Genomic DNA, 22773 nt, shown 5'->3' on the forward strand with positions numbered 1-22773 from the left:
AAAGTTTTCTCCCATTATAGATGTTTAATGTTGTTCTCTGCAGTGCCAGCTTGATATTAATGTTGTTATTGGATTCTAATTTGTGGTGGTTGTGTGTGTATGTGTGTTTTTAATGGTCCAATGCAATTTGTTTGTCTGAAATTCTCTGTCCAAAATGTGTCTTGTGCTTTGTCTGTAATTTGTCATGTCTTTGTCTAACACTTTTGACTTGCAATGCCGTGAGCAGAAGAAAGAAGGAGAAAGATTCTCTTATGAGGTTTGTGATAGTAAGCATCTTGACCATTTTTTTCTAAAAATGAAAAACCATTGCATTTCCTACTTCTTGTTTTGTGCTTATGTAGCTCAGGCAGATCATTTTAAACTAGTTGCATACCTTCCCTTTCCTTTCACCAGCATCACCCTCTCCAGCTTAAAAATGGGAAGGCTAATGTTCATCTGGGGGTTGGAAGAGTTTGTGCACAGAAAAAGAACCATGGGAGAAATGACTCTATTCCTACTACATTGACTCCCAGGAAGGGGCTTCAGCTATGTGGCTATCACTCAAAAACAAAATTAAATCATTTCTTGCAAAAACAAGGACATAAAATATATGAAAACTGAATTTGAACTCTAATATAGGCAGCTAATCTTTTATAAATTAAAGAGGCTATAAAACTCTTCTTCTAAGATCTCATCTCTTCTTGTGGAATATTGTTTGATCACATGTGGCACTTATGTTTATTCTTATCTCAATACCTTTTCCCCTACCTCCATGAAATCTCTGGCTAAATGCTAAATATTGGGTTTATTTTAAACCTGCATTTGATAATTAGGATCACATAGATGAGAAACCATTGATTCCTACATGTCATAGGGCAAAACTTTACAAATGGACTACTTTTGATGAACTATATTTCTCCTGCAGTGTCTGTTCAATTTGATAAAATAAGGCTCCATTCCCAAAAGTGTTAACATTTTACAAGCTCTGAGAACATAAATTTCATCTTTGAATTCTCTTGATGAATTAGATATTCACAAGCACTGGAAGATCATAACTTTAAGATTTCCCTTTTCATTGTAGTGATCTGCTTTACATGCAGAGTTTAAATATCTTCATTATTTTGGAATGTCTTAGAGAAATTTCTGATTTCTTGTGGGAAATCCTATCCTCTCCTTCATGAATTTTTAGGTTTAAGCTATATTTTAAATGCCATCTTTCCTCCTCAAAGCTATTGCTTATTTGTTAACCTCAGGGTTTAGTTCCAGCATAAAAAAATATTCCATAGAGCCATGTATTACTCATGAAATGTGGGACAAGGAGAAATCCTTGATTTATTAAAACTATTCTTATCAAAAGTCATGGGTTAGAGAGTAATAAATGCTATAACAGTATCAGGATTTTATTGTTGTTCAATCATTTCAGTCACATTGAATTCTTCATGAACCCATTTGGGATTTTTCTTCACAAAGACACTGGAATGGATTTCCATTTCTTTCTCCAGCCCATTTTGCAAATGAGAAACTGAGGCAGAGTTAAATGGCTAGCCCAAGGTCAAGATATATAAAACACCTTTCTCATGATACCCCATGTTAGCTAATTAATGTTGGTATTATCTTCCTCATTTATAGATCAAGAACACTGAGGAACTGAGAAGTTAAGTGGCTTGGATGAGGTCACACACTCAATAAGTATCAAAACCAAAGCTCAAGGTTGAGTCATCTGATTTCAGGGCCAAATTCTTTCCAATATGCCAGCAGTTGTAGTATAGAAAGCTGTGAAATACATATATACCCAAAATTATGTATTCACTTCAATATATTCTTTAGTCACATCTGTTCCAAATTTAACTGTTAAAAATTTAGGCTTCAATATCTGTAAAGTAACACCATCAATTTCTTATCACAGAAATAATGAAATAAACAATCTTTGTATTTCATCCTCTCTTTGTACCTTTCTCATCTCTGATGATACACAATTTAAGAACCCTCTCCCTAAAAAAATCTTCTAAAAGAAATTTAATATATTAGTGGGTACGTGCTCTGCTTCTTTATTAGAGGTATAATTTTAATTATATTCAATCTTTCCCACCTCTCCCCTTACCCCCACACATTTATATAGTTCTTCCATTTTTCTTTTGCTCTTTCTCTTCCTATTCTCTCTTTCTATTCATATTGTGTTTCTTCTTCCCCTCCATTTCTTTCTTACATGAGATACAGAAGAAAGATATGAGGTCATATCAGGGAATGAAGCTTTTAAGAAGAGCAAAGACAAACAAGAAAAAAATAAAATGGATTTACTCAGATCTGTGTGCATTTTGCTCACATATTTCCCCCATGGAATTTAATTGGAACAAATAAAACTTTGAACTCTGAAAATGTTTTTAGTTGTCAATTTTAACTAAACTTTCCTGCCCCTTCTCCACTCAAAAATGTTTTTAACCTTTTAACTCTCTTGCTGCTTTCCCCCCTCCCCAACCCCAGCAGATAAGAATATATATAATGCACTGGGGGAAAAAAAGGCAAACTAGCTCTGTAGAAAGCCATTTATGTTTTGCATGTTTTCACATTTTTTAGTCCTTTAGATTATAAAGACAGATTGGCAGGGTCATTCTGAAGAATTACAAAGCCAAGCCATGTCACACTGTGTGTCTTCATTCTCTGATCACCCTCATTTCCCAACACTCTTATATTTATATAGATGAAATATATTAGAAATGAGCTTGAAAGTGTTAATTAATGGAGAAAAATAAGGAAGATGACAAAAGAATAGCAAATATCCTGCAGGGGCAGGAGGATGTAAGAGAGTATAAAGAGATATTTTTTATCAGCTAATATGGTTACTTAGCATCATCTGATAGTACTATTGTTTCTTCCTCTACCTATTTTGCTCTTTCTTCTTATAAGTTAAACTTTCTGATTCCTATAGCTCTTTTTCACAATTAAACCGAATTTGTAATAGCCTAGAAATGGTTCTTTCTATAGTTAGTAGACATATTCTATCTTCATTATTTGAATAACAAAGTTTTCACTTATTTAATATTTTTCTTTAATTTAAAAAATTCTGAAATAATTTCTTCAGGGCTAAAATATCTGGAAATCTCATTTTATGGGTTATCTTTTAAAATATATATTTTGTATATTGGATTACTTGCCATCCCCAGGAGGGGATGGGAGAAAGGAAGGAAAATTGGAACACAAGGTTTTGCAAGGGTCAATGATGAAAAACTACCCATGCATATGTTTGGAAAAAAAATTTTTAATATAAACAAAATAAAACAAAGATTTTGTCTAATTCTTACAGAAGTTCCTTATGTTTGTTTAGAAAATTGTGGGCGGAAAAGGAGCAATTGTGTGGAGCAAGAAAACATCTTGACCTACTATTTCCACTGTTCCTTGACCCCAAACATCATCCCTGACTCATCATCAATAGCAATCAATATGGACTGTCCATCACTGGACTATTATAGGCTTTCATATTGCAATGATGTGTAAAGCATAGGCTTGGTCTCCAAATAAATGAAAATTTAAGAACATGGAAAGTTTTCATTAAAAGAAATAATGATATTTTGCAATGGATAATGTGTACCAAGTTACAATAAATACTTTAAGACCTTAAATAAGAGAAGAATTGCTAAGTGTTAAACAAACTTATAAGGGTGGAACCTGAGTATAGTATTGAAGTTTAAATGTCTAGGAATGAAAGAGTAGAAATATTATGCAAATGAAGACAATATGAGTTAAACTAGAATGTCCAGATTGTATGAGGGTGTATTTATAGGTTTGTTTTTGATGTTGTTTTTGGAGAAGGGGAGAAGATAGATGGGAATTATTATTTCGGAAAGAGCAAAGAGTTCATGGAGAAAAATGGTGACAAATAAGTTAGAAAAAATGGTTTGTGTAGGGTCAGTTTGTATAAGTCTTCATATGCTACATTAGTTTTTATTTCATGGCAGTGAAAGCCTGCTGAATGTTAGATTTGGGGAGGTTCATACTTAAGTTATGTTTTCTGGTTAGAATCTTGACGATAATAAATGGTGTGGATTAGAGAGCAATAGGAGAGAAAGGGAAAAAAAAAACCAGTTAAATGCTTTAGAAATTCCATTTCATCTTTTATCCTATGTAAAGGGAATATTCAAATTCTATCTTAAAAGCAGAGCAGGAAGATTTTATTCCTTGATTTTTTTTTTTTTTTGCTAAAATAGGAAGAGGATCATATGAAAATACTTTTTTTTCAAAATTAGGAGTTGAGTACTTTATGCAAATTATTTATTTGCTGAAAGGAATATTGGATCAGAGTCCAAATGAGATGAAGCCTTCACATAAAACTTCTCAATTCATCTAAAGTTTCGTATAATCTCCCCTTATCCCAGAAGAAAAGTCTGTTCCAAAGATTAGCTATGAAATATTTTAATTAAAAAAAAAACTATGTCCAAAAAAAACATTAAAGGCGGTTTTCACATTTATGTGAGCCTTAAGAATTGAAATAATTTCCAAGTAACTATTGTAGTGGACAGAGAATCAGGTAATATCTGAGTTTAAATCCTTCCTCAGTCAATTCACAGAGCCTATTTTTTCATCTGTAAAATGGGGCTATTACTTTACTTCAGCACTACCCACATAAGATTATTGTGAGGCCTGAGTGATAGTGTTTTGTAAACTTTAAAAAAATGCCTCACAAATGTCAATGATGTTAATGATAATCAATGATGGTAGTGATAATGACCACTATTTCTCTGATTCTTTCCTTATGACTCACAAATCATTGGGCTACCATAACACAGAGGGAAAGAATCCTTTCTGATCCCTTCATAACAAATCATTCTCAGAGAGTAAGTGAGCTCTGTTTAATGGGAATCTATGGGAAGGTATACTCATTGGCCACGTTGCATATCTGTGCTCTGTCTGCATCCCCAAACAGAACTCTACAACAGTATCCACACATATATAATGCCACCCAACAATTTTTGAGTTGAGTACCTACTGTACAGCAGGTAAGAGACAGTAATAATATGATCAGTGTAAAAATGCAGTTGGTGTAAGAAAGTTTCAAGTTCAAGTCAGAAATCTCTGACACTTACAGCATGATCCTGGACAAGTCATTTAACTTTCATTATACAAATAATTCTATTCCCCTCTGCACATTAAACATTTAAAGAATTGTACTAGGTAATAGGGACACAAAAGTTGGAGACAATGTGAAAAGCAACCAACCCCTGACCTTAAGGAGCTTATACTCTCTTGGGAGATACAGAATATTAATATAGATGATACAGTGAAATTTGTGGAGGAAGAGTGATGGAGGGATCAGAAAAGGTTTGCAGATGTGAATTTTTAAAGAACCAAAGGTTCCCAAAAGGCAGAAATGAGAAGGAAATATATTTTAGACTCAAGCAAAGGATGAGACCCAAGAAGTGCCAGAAGTAATGGGAGCAGCAAGTAGGACAATGAGTTAGAACACAGAGTGCCTGAAGGGGAGCAGAATGTAATACGCCTGGAAAAGTAGTCTGGAGTCAAATTAATGCCCTTCAGATTTTAATGCTAGCCTGTCTGGAATCCATCCAAAAATCTACCACACATATTATTAGAAAAAACTTCAATCAATCAACAAGTCTTAAGTGCTTCTTATCTGTCAGGCACTGTTCTAGGTGCTAAAGATAAAAATAAGAAAGTGGGGCTAACTTCAGGATCAGTTTGTTATTGGTTTGGTTTTTGTTGTTTTGTTTTTTTATTGAAAAATGGCTCTACATTTTTAAAAAATTGAATAGTGAATATAGTGAATATTCACTCTATTTCTTGCTAGCTAAAATATAAAATGGCACAAAATTGAATGCTTTTTCCTTTATTTTCTTATTGCCATTCTATTAATATAGGCAATTCTTTTTAACTGAGTCCACCAATCTTCCAATATAACTCCCCACAATTTCCTTCAGTAGGAATTTAATATATGCATAAGTCATTGTTTTACTTCTCAATTTTTTTCAAAGTTTTCCTTAGATTTGAAGAAGATAGAATGATAATGCTCTCCCAAGAGAGAATATACATATACACAAAGAAAGAAAGGCAGTAGTTTGCATAAATTATTATTCTCATAATTTACATAATACAATTTGACAACTAGTTTTGACAAATTTGACCATCATCTAGTGATACTTATTTAATGGTTTATATTCTGATAACTGTATGTCAAAGCTGTAAGAAATAGTTGAATCTCATAATTATATATGTAATAGCTATTCTATTTCATTTTCTCAACTCAATATGCATAGGTTTGCCATCTATATCTCTGAGGGAAAGAAGGTTCAAGAATCCCAGCTTCAAGAGTATTATATTGTCCCTAACTCTCAAAACTATAATTCATAAACCGTTTTATTCTTAATGGTTATCCAGTAGACCCCATTGGTCTAAAACAAAAGTATTTGCAAAATTGACATTATAAAATATTTCCATCCCTTTTCCCCTTTTTTCCCTTCATTAACTTGAAGCTGACTCTTCCTCAATATACAGAAGTATCTGGGGGTGAAGGGGATATAAACTGGATAAGACACATATAGAAACACATATAGCCAAAGTAACTTGTGCCTCTAATCCTTAGTTCCCTAGTGACCTTTTTCTTCTCTTTGTGTCTTCCACAGAGCCTTATCTTTCATAGTGAATAACTCAGCAAGGCTGTCAGACTGTTCCTCTTAGTAGTTTGAATCTTCCATAGGTAATTCTTGATTTCACAGTCAACTCCCTTTTCTGCTGTCAGAGCTTATGTCCCTTATTTTCTATATATTCCTAGGAAGTTATTTGCCTAGGTCTTTTTTCTAAGCTGTATCTTAGGTAATGCTATATCAGAGATATTTAGTTTCCAACTCTATTTTTCCTTTTTTATGGAAGATGTAATGGAATTGTGTTGTAATACACGAAACTGAAAGTGTCCATCTATGGAGGTGTTAATTATTGCAAAAGAAAAAGAACAAACAAGATTTTAGAAAACTTCTTTCCCACATTAACTAAAGTCTTTGGAGTGGCAATATGATGAAATCAATTTTTCATAGTGAAAAGTTCAGAAGTGTAACTAACCCATCACCCTGATAATACCTTCTTGGCCCAATTTTACTCTTGCAATGGCAAGTAATAATTTAATTCACCACTACCTCTTCACTGTTCTTTAACCATTATTCCTATTGGTCTAGTGAATGATTCTAAGGTGGATCAAGGAGTTACAAACCAGTGACAATTCAAATTATTCTACAGTTCTTCTAAATTCAATTAGTTAAAGTGTTGGCCAGTGAAAGTATTCTTTGAACACACACACACATTAAAAGTCAATGGCTGACAAATAGGAAGTTCAATTATTTGCATCTCAGACCCTACAAAGTTTCACTTGTCCCTTTAGAATCCAACAGTACATGCAAAGAATGTCAGTATATTATTATTTGTTTGCCTTTCATTTATCACTGAATGAATCACATATCATATAACTCCCTATGAATGAACAGATGCATTATAATCTCAACCCTCAGACTCTATTACATCATCTTAATTGTTATTTGTTTGGGAGCTTTTAGTTGTTATAATGGTGTTTTGGGGGAGAAATTTTGGAGCTTTATTGAGTTTTTGTGGTAATTAGGTGGTACAATAGACAAAGTATCAGGTTTGGAGTCAGGAAAACTTAGCTTCCTGAATTTAAAACTGGTCCCAAATGCTTGATATTTAAGTAACCCTGGACAAATCACTATTTTATTTGCCTCAATTTCTCCACCTGTAAAATTGATTTTGAGAAAGAAATGACAAACCATTCCAATGTCTTTTCCAAGAAACCCTAAATGGGATCCAAAGAGTCAGACCCAACTGAAATGATTGAACAACAACGGTGATAATAGTGGCAAACAAAAACCAAATAATTTTGTTTCTCTTAATTCATCAAATATATCACCATTACTCAGGGAGGGAAATTGGATTCTGTCTACATGAATTATAAATTAATCTTTTTATAAAAGAAAAAAATCTCCAAAATTAAATTCATATTCAGAAAGTTGTGATGCATTATTCACAAAGTTCCTTAAGAAATATTTTAGTTTCTGATTTATGAGAATTATGAATGGGTTAGATATGCATAAATAATAAAGATATCAAACTTCTATTTCTTTATTCAAATATATGTTTATTATCTCTCACAATAATATATTTGAATAATCACCCTCTAAATTATAGGACACTCAGTTATCTATAATCCTAGAAAATAGTCATATGAATATATAAAGCTAATATAAAAATTATTTTTATTAAAACAAAAAAATCACCTGAGACCCTTTCATAGGAATTCACAGGGCTCTCAGACTGGTGATCATAGAATCATAAAAATGAGTCAATCCCAGAGGAGAATTACAGGAACAAGAGAAGTTAAGTGACTTGTGCAGGATGGTATGTTGCTATTGTCAGTTGTTTTTTCAATTGTATATTTCCTTTTACAGACCCATTTTTAGGTTGTATGACTACATATGTATATTATAAGAATACTACCATATGGAACACTTATTAAGCATCTGTTACGTGCAAGGCACTGAGCTAAGGCCTGGAAGTAATACAAAAGGAGGCAAAAGACTGCCCTTGCCCTCAATGAGTTCACAATCTAATAAGAGAGATAAGCCAATTAATATATACAAATAAGCTATGCAACTAGAACATGGGTAACAGAGGAAAGGCACTAGAATTAAGAGGGATTGGGAAAGGTTTCCTATAGAAAATGGGATTTTAGTTGAGATTTAAAGAAAATCAGGGAAGTCAGTGGACAAATCTGAGAAGAGAAAGCATTCAAGTCATGGAGGAAGTGACAGAGAAAATGTCTGGATGAGAAATGAAGAGCAAGGAGGCTAATGTCATTGAATCAAAGAGTAAGATGTAAAAAGATTGAAAAGATAGGAGGGGGCCATGTCATGAATGGCTTTGAATATCAAACAGAAGATTTCATATTTGATCGCAGAGGTGATAGGGAGCTGTGAGTAGAGCATAAGAGGAAGTGACTTGTTCTAAACTTGTATATTAGAAAATTACTTTGGTTACTGAATGGAGGATGGATTAGAGAATGGAGAGAACTGAGACAGGTAGACCCTCACCAACAGGCTTTTGCAATAGCTCAGGTGTAAAGTCAAGAGACCCAGTGCCATGATGGTGATAGTGACAAAGACAGAATATAAAATATGTTAGGGCTCAGCAACAGAGTGGGCTAGTGATGGGTAAAAGGTTACTGTTTGGTTGAGAGAATGGGAGACTGGGAGGATCATATTATCCTCTGCCATAATAGGGAAGAGGAAGGCATAGGGGAAAGCCCTAAGAACAGATTGTAGCTATTTTTTCCCATATTAATTTTCAGTGGTAGTCATTCACTTTTTTTTCTTTTATACCTGCATGTGGCATATTTACAAGTGAATAATCTTATAACATCATACACCCTCTGCCACTTAACCTGTTAGTTCTGCAGGCAACTCTTTTAAGACTAGAAGGTGCCAAGCAGGTGTTCATTTGCATTGGTAGAGGATTTCCTCTTAGGAATTCCCAAAAATCACAAGACTAGTAAAAACAAATAAATGCTTATAACATTTGTTTTCTTTATTCTTTAGACTCTGATTTAATTTGTACCCTCTGAAAATTCATAAAACCCCAAAATTTTTATAAATATTGTTTCTTTTTTAACCAAGTCTCTTTCATGTTAATAAAATATAAATAATAAAGCATTAAATTATATTTAATAAATAAATTTTATAAATAGCATATGAATATTATACAATATAAATATGTCATAAATGTGATTAATAGTAGCTCACATTAATGAAGCATTTTAATCTATGCAAAATTCTTTATATACATTATATCTATCAATTCTTACAACACTGAATTAACTTTGTTTTACAGATGAGGGATCTGAGGTGTAGAGAAATTAAGTGGCTAGCTATGATCACATAACTAGTAAGCATCTGTGGCAGGATATTAACCCAAAAATCTTCCTAACTCCAAGTTTGTCTCTCCATTGACTAAATTATACCTCCTTTCAAGAACTAGCTTTTTGTCAACTTAACCATCTTATATACGTCTGTACTATGACTTTCTCATCAATGACATTTTTAAGGATGACTTCAAGTTTATATGCTTCAAGTTATTCCACAATGTACATACTTTAAGCTACAAATTTAAAACTAAAATAGCACACATTTTAAACAAAAAGTTCACTGATCCTTAAAATGTTCATGGCCCAAAATTGGGGAGCAGGAGGATGATTTACAAACATATTTCAAATCTTAAGGGTGATGTTAAAAATAATCCTGGCTTTTATTATTTCTATTTTGCATATTGCTAAATGCATGGAGTCATTTTAACAGTGACAGGAATCTGGCAGGAAGTTTTTTAATTCAGTTTTCAGTATTTAATATTACTCATTTAATTTTTCTTAACATGAATATTATGTATTTCAACTCATAAAATTAAATTAATGTAGAATGTGTTGTTAATTCATAATAAAATAACAATCAGTTCTATCTATCACTTTTTCCTTTTTTAACTCTAAAAATAATTTATTAAAACTATTTTCCTCTGTGGGAGAAGACTGGTTGTTTTTTTCTGAGTAATAATAACCTTTCATCTATAGTTGAAAGTAGAGCTCAGAATGCCCAGTGGTCCTGGCCTTGACCCTTCAAAGCTTATAGAATGTCTCATGGTCAGCACTCTCAGACTTAAGATGACTCAAAGAACAGCAAGGTAAAAATATCTTATGATGCCAGATACCTTAAATGGACAGCTGCTTCATGGTTTCCCTTATCTATAAAATGAAGGGATTGGACAAAGAGATTCATGAGGTCTTTTCTAGCTTCATTTCTATGATCCTATGATGCTCTTAACCTATTTTCTAAATATTAAGCATCATTTACTGAATTCTGTTTTTAAAAAGATTTATGCTTATCTCTATAATATCATAATTTTACTGAAAATTTTGCTTTTTCGGCTGTTTTGGCATCAAAGGGCAATCATAAAGAAGGGCTGATTCCAGAGTTCCTACTCTTCCCAGCCTGTCTTTTCCTCCCCTCTCTTGTTATGTTGGCACACCTAAGCCCCAAAGGCCCTGAAATCTCTTCTCTGTGAATATCTGTGCTCACCCACTAAACTTCATCCCAGAAGTTCCTAGGAGAAACTCAGAATTATTCTATTTTATAACCATTTATTAGGACAACTAGGTGGTACCATAAATCGAGTGCCTGGCCTAAAGTCAAAAAGACTCATTTTCTAGAGTTCAAATGCACTTGAGTTTGCTTGAGTTTCTTCATCTGAAAAGAGAACTGAAGAAGGAAATGGTAAACTACTCCAGTATCTTTGCCAAGAAAAACTGAAATGAGTCATGGACAATAGTACAGTCATTTATTAAATAGGAGCTGGAGGGGCTAGAAGTGAGGGAAGGAATTCATTAAGATATTTGAATAGATGTAATTAGAAACTAACCAGTTTAAACATCTTGAGTTAAACCTAGCCAGTAATTTCACTAAAGAAGAATATTAATGAAAATGTAGAGAGTTTTTTGTCTGTTTTTTGTTCTACCAGATAATTCCCATCCAATGGAAGGGTTGAACCAGGCAGGTGAGGCTCTTTAACTTCATTTCCCAGCAAAAACAAGCTACTCAGACTCCTTTTTATTTCAATTAGTTTCATTCTGTCCCTAATGAGAAAAGTACATACATCAAGGAAACCTTCCAGAAATAGAAAAGGAAGCAGAGTCCCATTTATACATAATTCATCCCTACTGAGATCTACAAAAGAGAATGGTATAGTGAAAGAATATGAGGGCCAGAGACCCTGAGTTCAAACCATATGTCACTTAAACCTAAGTGACCATAAATAAGATGCTTGATACCTCTTTTTACATTAAAAATGAGGGAATTAGAGGCTGCTAAGTGACTCAGTAGATAAAATACTGTGATTGGAGTGAGGAAGATCTGAGTTCAAATGTGGCCTCAGAAAGTTACTAGTTATGTGATCCTGGACAAGTCAATTAATCTTCATGTACCTCAGTTTTCCCAACTATTAGATCGGAGCAATAACAGACCTTCCCTCCCAGAGTTGTGAGGATCAAATGGCATAATACTTATAAAACAGTACCTGATATACAATAGTTACTTAATAAATGCTACGTTTCTTCTCTTTTAGATAATCTTCAAAGTTTCTCCTAGCTCTGAATGATGTTCCTTTTCACAGTTACTTATTCCCCATTCTGATCACTCTGATTATACTTTCTCAAACCATAAAGTAATTGAGAAACTCATGAAATCGTATTTTCTTAACACAGCTAATCCATAACTATCCTATGTAAAAAAATACTTTGTTATGAATTTTCCAACTGTTTGGGAGGTGTGCTACAATAATGGTTAGCATTTATGAAGTTTTAAGATTTGCAGTCTTTTACATATGTTTTAGTCATCAACATGGAAAGAAATCTTTCTCTGTTCCCCCTGCCTTCCCATCTTCATATCACTTTAAAAAATAAAGCAGCTAAACAAAGAATAGCAAAACCTGACTCAAGATTCTTTCATCAAGAACCTGGCAAGGGAATAAAGGAGTAGAACCTTCATTTACTAGGCTAAAAATAGACTCATTGTTTCCACAAAGTTATAGTAGTACTGGTGAATGGAAACCATGGTTTTTCTTATGTAAAAGGAAACAGAATGATCTCATTTCCAAGTTTAGGAAGGTATAGTTAGATTCTGAAGAAGCCCCAGAACTTGACTCACAGGAAAAAAGCACTGGTCTTGTCCAAAGACATAGATAATACCACTTTTTATCTAGGGAATTAATCCATATGTAGTATATTTTATGGATTACAGAAGAGCTACAGGCATCTAAAATATTTCTAGAATGTAAGGTTATAATGAAATTCTACAAGAAAGGAAAAGTGAAGTGTCTTTCTATCTCACAGTCACATGCATGCATGCACATACACACACATACATACTATGGTTGTGTTGTGTTTTTTTGTGTGTGTGTGTTTTTTTTTTCTGGCCATTAGAAGCTTAAAATTTCATAGGTTTCTACATCCCAGAAGTAGGAGTTTCTTACTAATCCAACCATATTAATAAACTAAACTGATTTCCTATTAAACATCATATCTTCTAGTTCTTCCTCTTAGTTTTTACTGCCTTCATAGTTTTGGTACTTAGCGTATCATGCTACTGCAAAAATCATCATGATGATACTTGAAATTTCTAAAAGTTTAAAGGTTTATCAGTCTCTTTACATGATTAGACTATGAACTTCTCAAGGCCAGTGATTGTCTTCTGCCTCTCTTTGTGTCCTAGTGATTATCACAGTGCCTAGCCTATAATAGGTGCTTAATAAATGTTTACTGAATTGTACTACTGTCTAGGCTACAGTAGACTTTAATTGAATGCAGACTTCTTGAGATGAGTAATTATTTCACTTTTGTATTCATATTCCAAATTCTAATACTAAACTCTAATATTAGATTAATACAAATAAAAAAGTGAAATATATACACATATACATATATGTGTGTATGTATATATGCATACACATATATAGATAGATAGATAGATAGATAGATAGATAGATAGATAGATAGATAGATAGATATAAAATATGTTGACTGTGAAAAGACTTTGTGAAACCTACTCATTAAACTTCTCTAAATCATTCAAAATACAGTTGGATCTTATTTCCTCAAGATTTCTAGGGATAGCTGTTGTTTTGTTTTGTTTTGTTTTGTTTTTTAATAGATATTTCCACATTTGTTCATTCAGCAAGTTTTGAGACATTTTTACTGAGGCATAACCCTGTAATATTTTTTCACTATTTACTTTTTTGAACTCTAGTTCATTTTTGTACTTGGTACAATCCCTATCTAGACTGGTGTCATAAAAATAAACTCTTTCAGATTAATATTTTATAAGAGGATACAGTTTTTTCTTATTTTCAAGGAGTACATTCTCAATTCCTGCATGAGATTGCCACTGCACGAACATAAAGCTTCAGTCTATTTTTCTTTAATAAGTTGATGTAAATAAACCAGTAGCTATAAGAATGTGCAGACAATTATTAATGAGCTCAAAGAAGACATAAAACAGCAACACAATTTTGCATCAGTAGAATTTATAGAAATATTAACTTTTTGCCTTGCAGAAAACATTTTTCTATCTATAGAAAATATTTAAATATGCATATAATTTGTGTACTTTTTTAGTTTCCTCACTGAGTATAGTAATCAGAATTAAATTTTATTCTTAATAAAAAAGAACCATCATATTTTGCTTTCCATAAATCAGCATGAAAAAGTGACTTTTATTGAAAAGTGTCTTACAACTATGCATTAATTTAAAACATTAAGATTAAGAAATATTTTTTTAGCTCTTAATGATTTCATATTTATTAAATACAATGAAAAACAAGAATTAACATAACAATAGATCTGTAAACCTAATTCACATTCTCCCACAAATGCACACAATACAGATAGGGAAGAATGTACCAAACTTAGGGGGGAAAAAAAAAACATGACTTGGAGAAAATCATGAGCTTAAGGCAACTCACAATTCTGAATAGCAGGCCTTTTTGTTTTTGATGTCCTTAAGTAATACTCTGCATCAAAAATCACCTGTTGGACAAAGTTGTTTCTCCAGGGTTTACTCCAGTCAAATTTCTACTTGTCTTTAAGGAAGAATTACTCTTTTTTAGCAAAAGCAGTTTTCACAAGCCTAGGATCTGCAGAACTATTATGATCGGTTTTCTTGGTGAAACTTTGAAGAGTTTCCTTCTCTCAAGCTTTAGGAGTCATTAAAGGAAAAGATAAATAAATATCTGCTTTCCCCAACCAGTTTTAAGTTGCAGAGGATTCTTTTTACTCCTTTAATCCCAATTGCAAAGATTTTCCTCTACACTATTCAACTTCCAGAAGAAAAACTTGTCTTTTCCTCATCAGCTCATCAGTGAACAAAGCAGACCCTTAAGTTTCTTTGAACTCTTGGTTTGATTATGTAGTTATCTACCTAGCAGGACTTCTCTGAGATCAGCTCTCTTGAAACAACTAGAGGTAGCCTCAGAAGAAATATTATTTTTAAGATGACAGGATTAAACTTGTCTTCACTGATTATTAATGAAAAGAAACAGGGCAATCGAATGGAAAAGGTTCTATGATATATGTTTCTCTAGAGCAAGTGTTTTCTTTTTGTCTTTTGTTTTTCTAATATCACAATGCTTTGCACACATTAAACACTTGACAAACTTCACAGTATTGAATTGAGAATCAAAAGAACCAGGTGTTGGTTCTAACTGTGGTTCTCCACAAAATGATTTTTATGATTCCCACTAGCTCCAAGATTCTATGAGTTTAAGTCCTAATGCTGTTATAAAAGAAATAGGTTTTTTTAATGCTGAAAAAACTGAGGAATGCTTTTTGTATAGAGTAAAAGTCAAAATATAAAATGGTAATATTAATAATGTAAAATAAAATTTAAAGTATAAAGGTTATACAAAAAATTTACTGACAAGATTAAAAGGTTTGCCTCATTTAGTTCCCATAAAAGTCTTTTTCAAATGTCCAAATTTTCCTCCTTTAAGTATTCTCCTAAGTCTGTTGAAAGAGATATGTCAATCTTTCTTTTCTTTGCTTTCCTAGACAGAATTCCTTATCTTGAAGTCAATCAGTAACTTTAAAGCTTTTTAGCTTTAAAACAACTTTCTTAATTTTTTCCCCTATGGATTGTTCTTAATCAGTGTGGAAACTTCAAATATTGTTGTTTTTAGATTTCTGAGACCACAGAGTCAGGAACATGTATTTAAATGATGGATGCCTCTAGGACAGCAGTTTATGAAAATCTCAAAGGAAAAAAAGAAATGCTATAGACTGCTATCTAAAATGATGATTATGGGGCTCTATTAAATTTTTAGGTGTTTTTCCTTAAGGCAATTAGAATAACATCTCAACAGGATTCTTCTACATAGTGTCTCTAATGTACCTTCCAGCTTTGCAATTTTTCTAATTTGTTTTACTTTATATTCTAAGATAGACTACATTGATATGGAATCATATCATATAATATATTTAGATTTAAAACACCATGGGGATAGAAAATAATACAAAGACCAAGGTTGAGTGCATTTAGGAACCAAGGAGAAATCTTTAAAAATGAAGAAAATAGTGAAACAGTCCTTTTTCTGAAACAGATTTTCTTCTGAAAAATTTTAATGGGAAAGGAGATACGGGAAAAAGAAAAGATCAAACTTTTATTTGGCTCCTACTATGTTCCAGGGACTGTGCTAAACACTTTACAAATATTATTTCATTTAATCCTCACAACAACTCTGGGAAATAGATGCTATTATTATTCCCACTTTACACTTGAGGAAACTGAGGCAAAGAGAGATTAAGTGACTTATGCAATGCCATCTTACTACTAAGTATCTGAAGCCAAAACTGAACTCAGTTCTTCCTAAATCCACCCAGCACTCTTTTTGATGCACACTAGTTATGAATATGTGTAAGAAAATACATTATAATTTCAAGTCAGAGTAAGGCTAACCACGGTGAAAAAGAGTAAGATCTTATTAATGAGGTGTTATTCTTATCCTTAAAAGTCTTCAGTGACTAGTACATCTAGAATCTATGTTTTATTTTATTTACTTATTTAAATTTTCCCCAGTTGCATTCAAAACAAAAAACATTTTACGTTTATTTTTAAAATGTTTGAGTCCTATGTTCTCTCCCTTCCCCCAGCCACAATTAAGAAACCACATGTGAAGTTAAGCAAAAGACAACCATAAAAGTCAAGTTGTAAAAGAAAGATCCCCTGCCCTAATGAAACTAAAAACCCTCAAGAAAATTAAGTTTAAAAAAAGATAGACAAAAAGAAAGAATGCTTCAGTCTTTATTCAGACACAATCAGTTCCTTCTCTGGGTATATATAAGATTGTTTTCATCATAAATCTTTCAGAATAGTCACAGAGTTTAGCAAAGTTATTTACAGTTATCCCAGAATTGGTAATTACTATTACTTTTTTATACAATACATTGTATTTTCCTTTAGTTAATTAAGAGCTTTCCAGGTGTTGTTTTTTTTTTTCTTAGAGCATCCTGCTCATTATTCCCCATAAAACACTAATATCTGTTTCCCCAAATTTGTACATTGCTCTTCTTGCCTAAAATAATAATAGTATAATAACAGCTAGTATTTGCATAGAGTGTTAAGGTTTGCAAAGGGTTAGTTCATTTGCTTCTTATAACAACCCTATGAGTTAAGTGAACACTGAATGTCAATACCTTTAAAAATCTTACCATTTTACAAATAAGAAAACAGAACTAAGTGATTTGTCATTGGACACATAAGGAAGGCAGGGTTTGAATTCAGAATGTTCTGAATCCAATATTCTATAGGCTGTGTAGTTAGAGAGCAGAGGAGATAGCCTTGAAGTGGTTAGTAAGAAGATCTGATTTTAAATCTGGTCTTGGAAATATCAGCTGGGTCACAATCTTAGTTTGTCTCAATTTTCTCAAATATAAAATGAGAATGGCACATAACCTCCCAGAGTTCTTATGAGGATCTAATGAGATAATATTTGTAAAAGACTGGGGACTGGAATATAAAAGGAAGTGAATAAATGCTTATTTTATTTGGGGGCAACTGGGTGGTGCAGTGGATAGAGGACCAGCCCAGAAGTCAGGAGAACCTGAGTTCAAATCTAGCCTTAGACACTTAACACTTCTTAGCTGTGTGACCTTGGGCAAGTCACTTAACCCCAATTGCCTCAGGAGAAAAAATACTTATTTTCTCCCTTTTTTCTGTAGCATCACCTGCCTGCCTTTTTCGCTCTCCCTTCATCCCTTCTGTCTTCTGTACTTTGAGCAGGATTTCATTTCTTATATCCACAATTATCAAAGTTCTCTCCATCCTCAAATTATCATGCATACACTTATCATGCATATGGTATATTTCCCTAGTAAACTGAAAGCTACTTGAAATCAGGAACCTCATCTTTGAATCCCTACTATGCAGCAGAGTGTCTAGAATCTAAAGAATACTTAGTGAATGCTCATAGAATTGAATATATGAATAATGAACCCTTAGCAAAGGTTGGCATAAAGAGATTGAGGTCTAATAAAAATGCATATATAATCAAAAAGGCTTGAATGGCAAAAAAAGATAATGGAAAAAAAAACTACTCTTATATCAGTCTCCTTCAAAAGCAGAACAATTAAGATTTTCTTGATTTAACTTTACAATAGTTTACTCTTTCAAAAAAGTAGAAGTAGCCATAGGGAGAGCATCTATTCTAGATCTCAGCAACTAAGAGGAATCAGTTTCTGTATAGAAATGATGGGAAATTTTGGGAGTATAGTTTGGTAAATAGGATCTCAAAATCAGAAAGTTATAAGTTCAAATCCTGCTTTGTATACTTGTTCACTGTATACTCTGTTCCTTCAGTTTCCTGATCTGTGAAAAAAAAGGGAAGAGTTGAACTCAATGCTCTCTAAGATCTCTGATTCCATTATCCCATGAATTTGTGGTAGAGAAGATACATAATCTGGCATTCATTTTATTATTTGGGAGAGCAGATCTCAAAGGGTTAAGAAAGGAATAAGTAAAATAACAGAGGCTAAATTCCAAGGAGTGGGAGAAATTTCTCAAGAACAAAATTCTGAAAGGAAAGAATGATTTCATAGCATCTGTGACTATGTAGTCCAATTTGTATATGAAAATATATTCCCTCTATGGCATATTTGACAAATCATTATCTCTTCTCACCTATGTTTGAAGGTTTTAGTGAAGGCCCTATGCTGTTTATGATAGTTTTTCAGGTATTTCAATAAAGATAGCAATGTCATATCCATTTGTAAGAGACAAATCTGGGAGAGCTAGCTAACCCATTGAATGACAGAATCAGCACCCTGCCTCCTCAAAAAAAAAAAAAAAATCCCAACAGACTAAAATATTGAGTTGCATCTAATAAGAATATATAACTTAATGGGAATAGAGGAAAAATACTTTTCTAGATTGAAAAAAATCAACTTCAGAGGCATAAAATAAAATGTGTTACTAAATGGAAGTTCTGCAAAAAAAAAAAAAAAAAAAAATCTAGAGATTTTATTGGCCTGCAAGCTCAATACAAACAGTAGTGCAACAGGATATCCCAAAATGTTAATTAACATTGTCCTAGGCTAACAAAGGATTAATATCCAGTATGATGGAGATGATAGCCCCACTTTATTGCCACATCTCATCTGGGGTATTATATTCAGTTTTATGTCCTATATCTTAGGATATTGATAAGATGGAAAATGTCTACAGAACATGACCATTATGAAGGGCCTCAGATTAATGTCATTTGAATTTGGGATGTTCAGGCTATAAAGGAGAAGAGCTCATCTTAAGAGGTATGGAGTGGGAAATGTTGGAACAGAGATGATTTCTGGCTTCAAATATTTGAAAGCTTGATATATATAATCAAATATAGTCAAATGCATTGATTAGACCATTTATACCACTTTTCCCCTGCACATCTTGCTTAATACAGTTTTTCTTTGGTTTTGGTGAAACCAGACATCTCCCCTGGTAATTTCAGTCATTTCTGTGATTTTAATCTTTCTGCCCAGGCTTCAGGATCATATTTCAGGTGCCTTCTGGACTTCTCCACCTAGGAGTTTCATGAGCATCTTCAACATATTTAAATCTGAATTCATTAGTCTTGTTTTTATTGAGTTTTTCAATTGACTTCCCTATTTTCTTATCAGTTGAACTACTTTTTTTCTCTATATTTGACTTAATCTAACCTCAGTCGTCTTTGATCCTTTCTTAGTCATTAGTTTCACCTTCTTCATCACACACATTCACTTGACTGTCAAACCTTGTTCATAATGATTCCTCATATCCTCTCATATCTGTCCCTTTCTTACTGTCATCACTCTAGCTCAGATCTTCTTCATCTCTGACCTAGGATACTTATTAACCTCCTAAAACATTCCCAGCAACATACAACATTAGATTATTCTTCCTGGAGCTCAGTTATCCTGTTCCAGTATTCAAAAATTTTCTGGTAAGTAGAGATAAAGAGAAAGGTTCTTCATTGCTCCTTCCTTGGCCAGATATTCAAAGATCTGTATGTTTAGACAGCTTTTTAACTTTATCAAGCACAACTCCCCCTCATGTACTACCAAATTAGATTGCTAGCTGTCCCCTTGATACTCTACACGCTTTCTCACCTCTGCACCTTTGCTCATGCTGTTCTCCTATGCCTGGAATGCCCGCTCCTCCCTACCCCACCAATCTATGCTAATTGGCATCCAATCTACCCTAGAAGGTCCAGTTCCAATGCTGTTTCCTCTATGAAGACTTCCCTGATTCCAATAGTTGAAAATAATGGGTTCCCCCCATCTGACTTTATAGCATCTTATCCTCCTTGCATACTTATATTATATCCTAATTTTAATATATTTATTTGTGTAACTGTCTTACTTAAGCTATATTTTAAGCTCTTTGACAGTAAGGGCATGCCTTACTTATCTTTGTATTTTTCCTTAATATAATACCTTGCTCATAGTAGGCAATTAAAGGTTTATTGAATGAAAAGATACATACCATTTACTACCGGCATGACTCTGGGCAAGTCGTTTAATCTCTCTGAGTCATTTTCTTTATCTGCAAAAGGAGAGAGCTGAATTAGATGACTTTCCAGTTCTTAATCTATGACTTGAGACTCTTGGTTTGGGAGACAGAGTAGCCACACTGTTCTAGGATGACACAATGTTGCCTGGAACATAAACTTCATCTAGCAGGTAGGATCCTAAGTAGATAACACAAGAAAATTTTCAGAAAATGGCCATGTAAATGAGGTAATGTAAGGCTTGGTAACTTTGAAAATGCTGTTTACATGAGCACCATTAAGAGGCAAAAATAGGGTAACTAGGTGAAGGAAGCCAGCTTTCAAATACCTACACTTCCAGAGGAAGGAGATCCACCAGGAGGAACTCATGACAAGATCTTGACCATGGAATCCTGTGCCCTTTATAGGCCTTTTTCTAGTGTGGTGAATGCAAAGGCAAAACGTGTTCAGCATGAACCCAGAGGTCATTATAATATTTGGTGCCATACCAAGCTACAGTAATCCTCCCAACCCTGCTATGAATTCTTATAGCAGCCTCTCACTAATACTGAAAGGAAAAAAAAAAGAAAAAAAGAAACCTGAAGCACATTATAGTGATGGCTCAGGAAAACTTCCATTTAGATTATAACTTTCCTCTCAAAAAACACTTTGCTCAGAACAAATTTGAGTAATAGATGTCTCCAGTACAAAAGCTCTTTGTCAGTAAATAGTTCAAACTATCTATGCCTTTGTGAGAGGCTCTACTTAGGAATTAATCTCAAATCCCTTTTAAGAAAAGAACAGAAATGGTGCAGAATGGTGCTGATTACCTCAGGCTAATGTGGCACATCTGACCACAACTAGTGGATTTTACTTTAGTGGTGAGAAAACTAACCTAGCCCTGCTCAATGGTTTGATCTAAGCAATTGGATCACACTCAATTTGCTGCCCTTGGGTCTTAAAACTCCCACACATTGTCCAGAATGCAGTTGCAATCTGATTTAAGTGTTATGAAGACCAGAGTTGACTCAGCATTTCTATTTACTTTATTACTGAAATTATTCTTTTTAAGTCACTCTCTTCCCTCTTCCTTCCATTTTTCCTTTTTTCCCTTTTATTTCCCCTGGAGTGTCAAATGCATAAACTAAGCTTGATCTTCCAAACCAAATAGATTTAAAGAGGTTAAACTTAATGTTTTTTTTTTAATATTTTACTTTATAATCAGTTTAAATAAAGAGGAAGGATGTAGTCATGTTTTGATACCAGTTACTCAATATATACTTACCAGATGCCTACTATGTGCAAAGAGAAAAGGAAATACAGATACAAAGAAATCTAGGATGCAGTGTCTGCCTTCATGGGATTGCTAATGCAGAAGTGACAAATAGACTTTTACACAAATAATTTCAGTACAAGGTAGATTGTGATATGCCAGACTGTTTAAAATAACTTATAGCTAAAGGCATATTTTAAACATTTTGTACAAGAATGCATTTGCTATCTGTTGGCTTTATAAACATTTAAATAGATAATACACGAAAATGTGCTATTATTAACAGTAATCTATACAGTGAAATATTCTGCCATTTTTGAAAAGGCCCAAAATTGCATTACAACATTTGTGATTAGAGGTAGCTAAGTGGAGCAAGTGTACAGACTGGATTTGGAGAAAGGAAGGTCTGACTTCAAATCCTGTTGCCCAGTGATCATGGGTATGTCACTTGACCTTTCCAAATATCAGTTCCTTCCTCTGTAAAATCAGAATAATAATAATAGCACATGCCTCATTGGATAAAATAGACAAAATGTTTTGCTTACCTTAAAGCACTTTATAAATGCCAGCTTTTATCATTATTATTGTTATTATTATTGATGTTATTATTGTTGTTATTATTATTGTTCTTATTACTGTCTATGGTTCAAATGTCGTGTGTCACTTGTTCTCTAAGAGGACCATGGTATCAGGAAGGTGATGCCATGATTTGCGGGTGAATTAGTGAGGAAGACTTGGCCATAGTCACCAACCTCACTCTCCTCCAGAGCCCTTTGGACCCTGTAACAAGATCTAGATCAGGACAACTGGAGACAGTCTGTGGATGTGAAATCTTGGCCTTTTTAAGCTAAACTTTTTAACAAGCCTCTGTTTGAGACAACAACCATTCCGTAATTAAAGATAGGTGAAAA

The 22773-nt window shown here is 33.3% G+C and overlaps 1 protein-coding gene across 3 annotated transcripts in view; it reads left to right on the top strand.

Annotated features, from left to right (window-relative positions):
- UNC13C (unc-13 homolog C) overlaps positions 1-22773 on the top strand; it is a 744253-nt gene that overhangs the window by 639668 nt on the left and 81812 nt on the right. The gene's annotated exons all lie outside the window — the stretch shown is intronic.

The sequence above is a fragment of the Sminthopsis crassicaudata genome, chromosome 2 (assembly GCF_048593235.1).
Source record: "Sminthopsis crassicaudata isolate SCR6 chromosome 2, ASM4859323v1, whole genome shotgun sequence".
Lineage (NCBI taxonomy): Eukaryota > Metazoa > Chordata > Mammalia > Dasyuromorphia > Dasyuridae > Sminthopsis > Sminthopsis crassicaudata.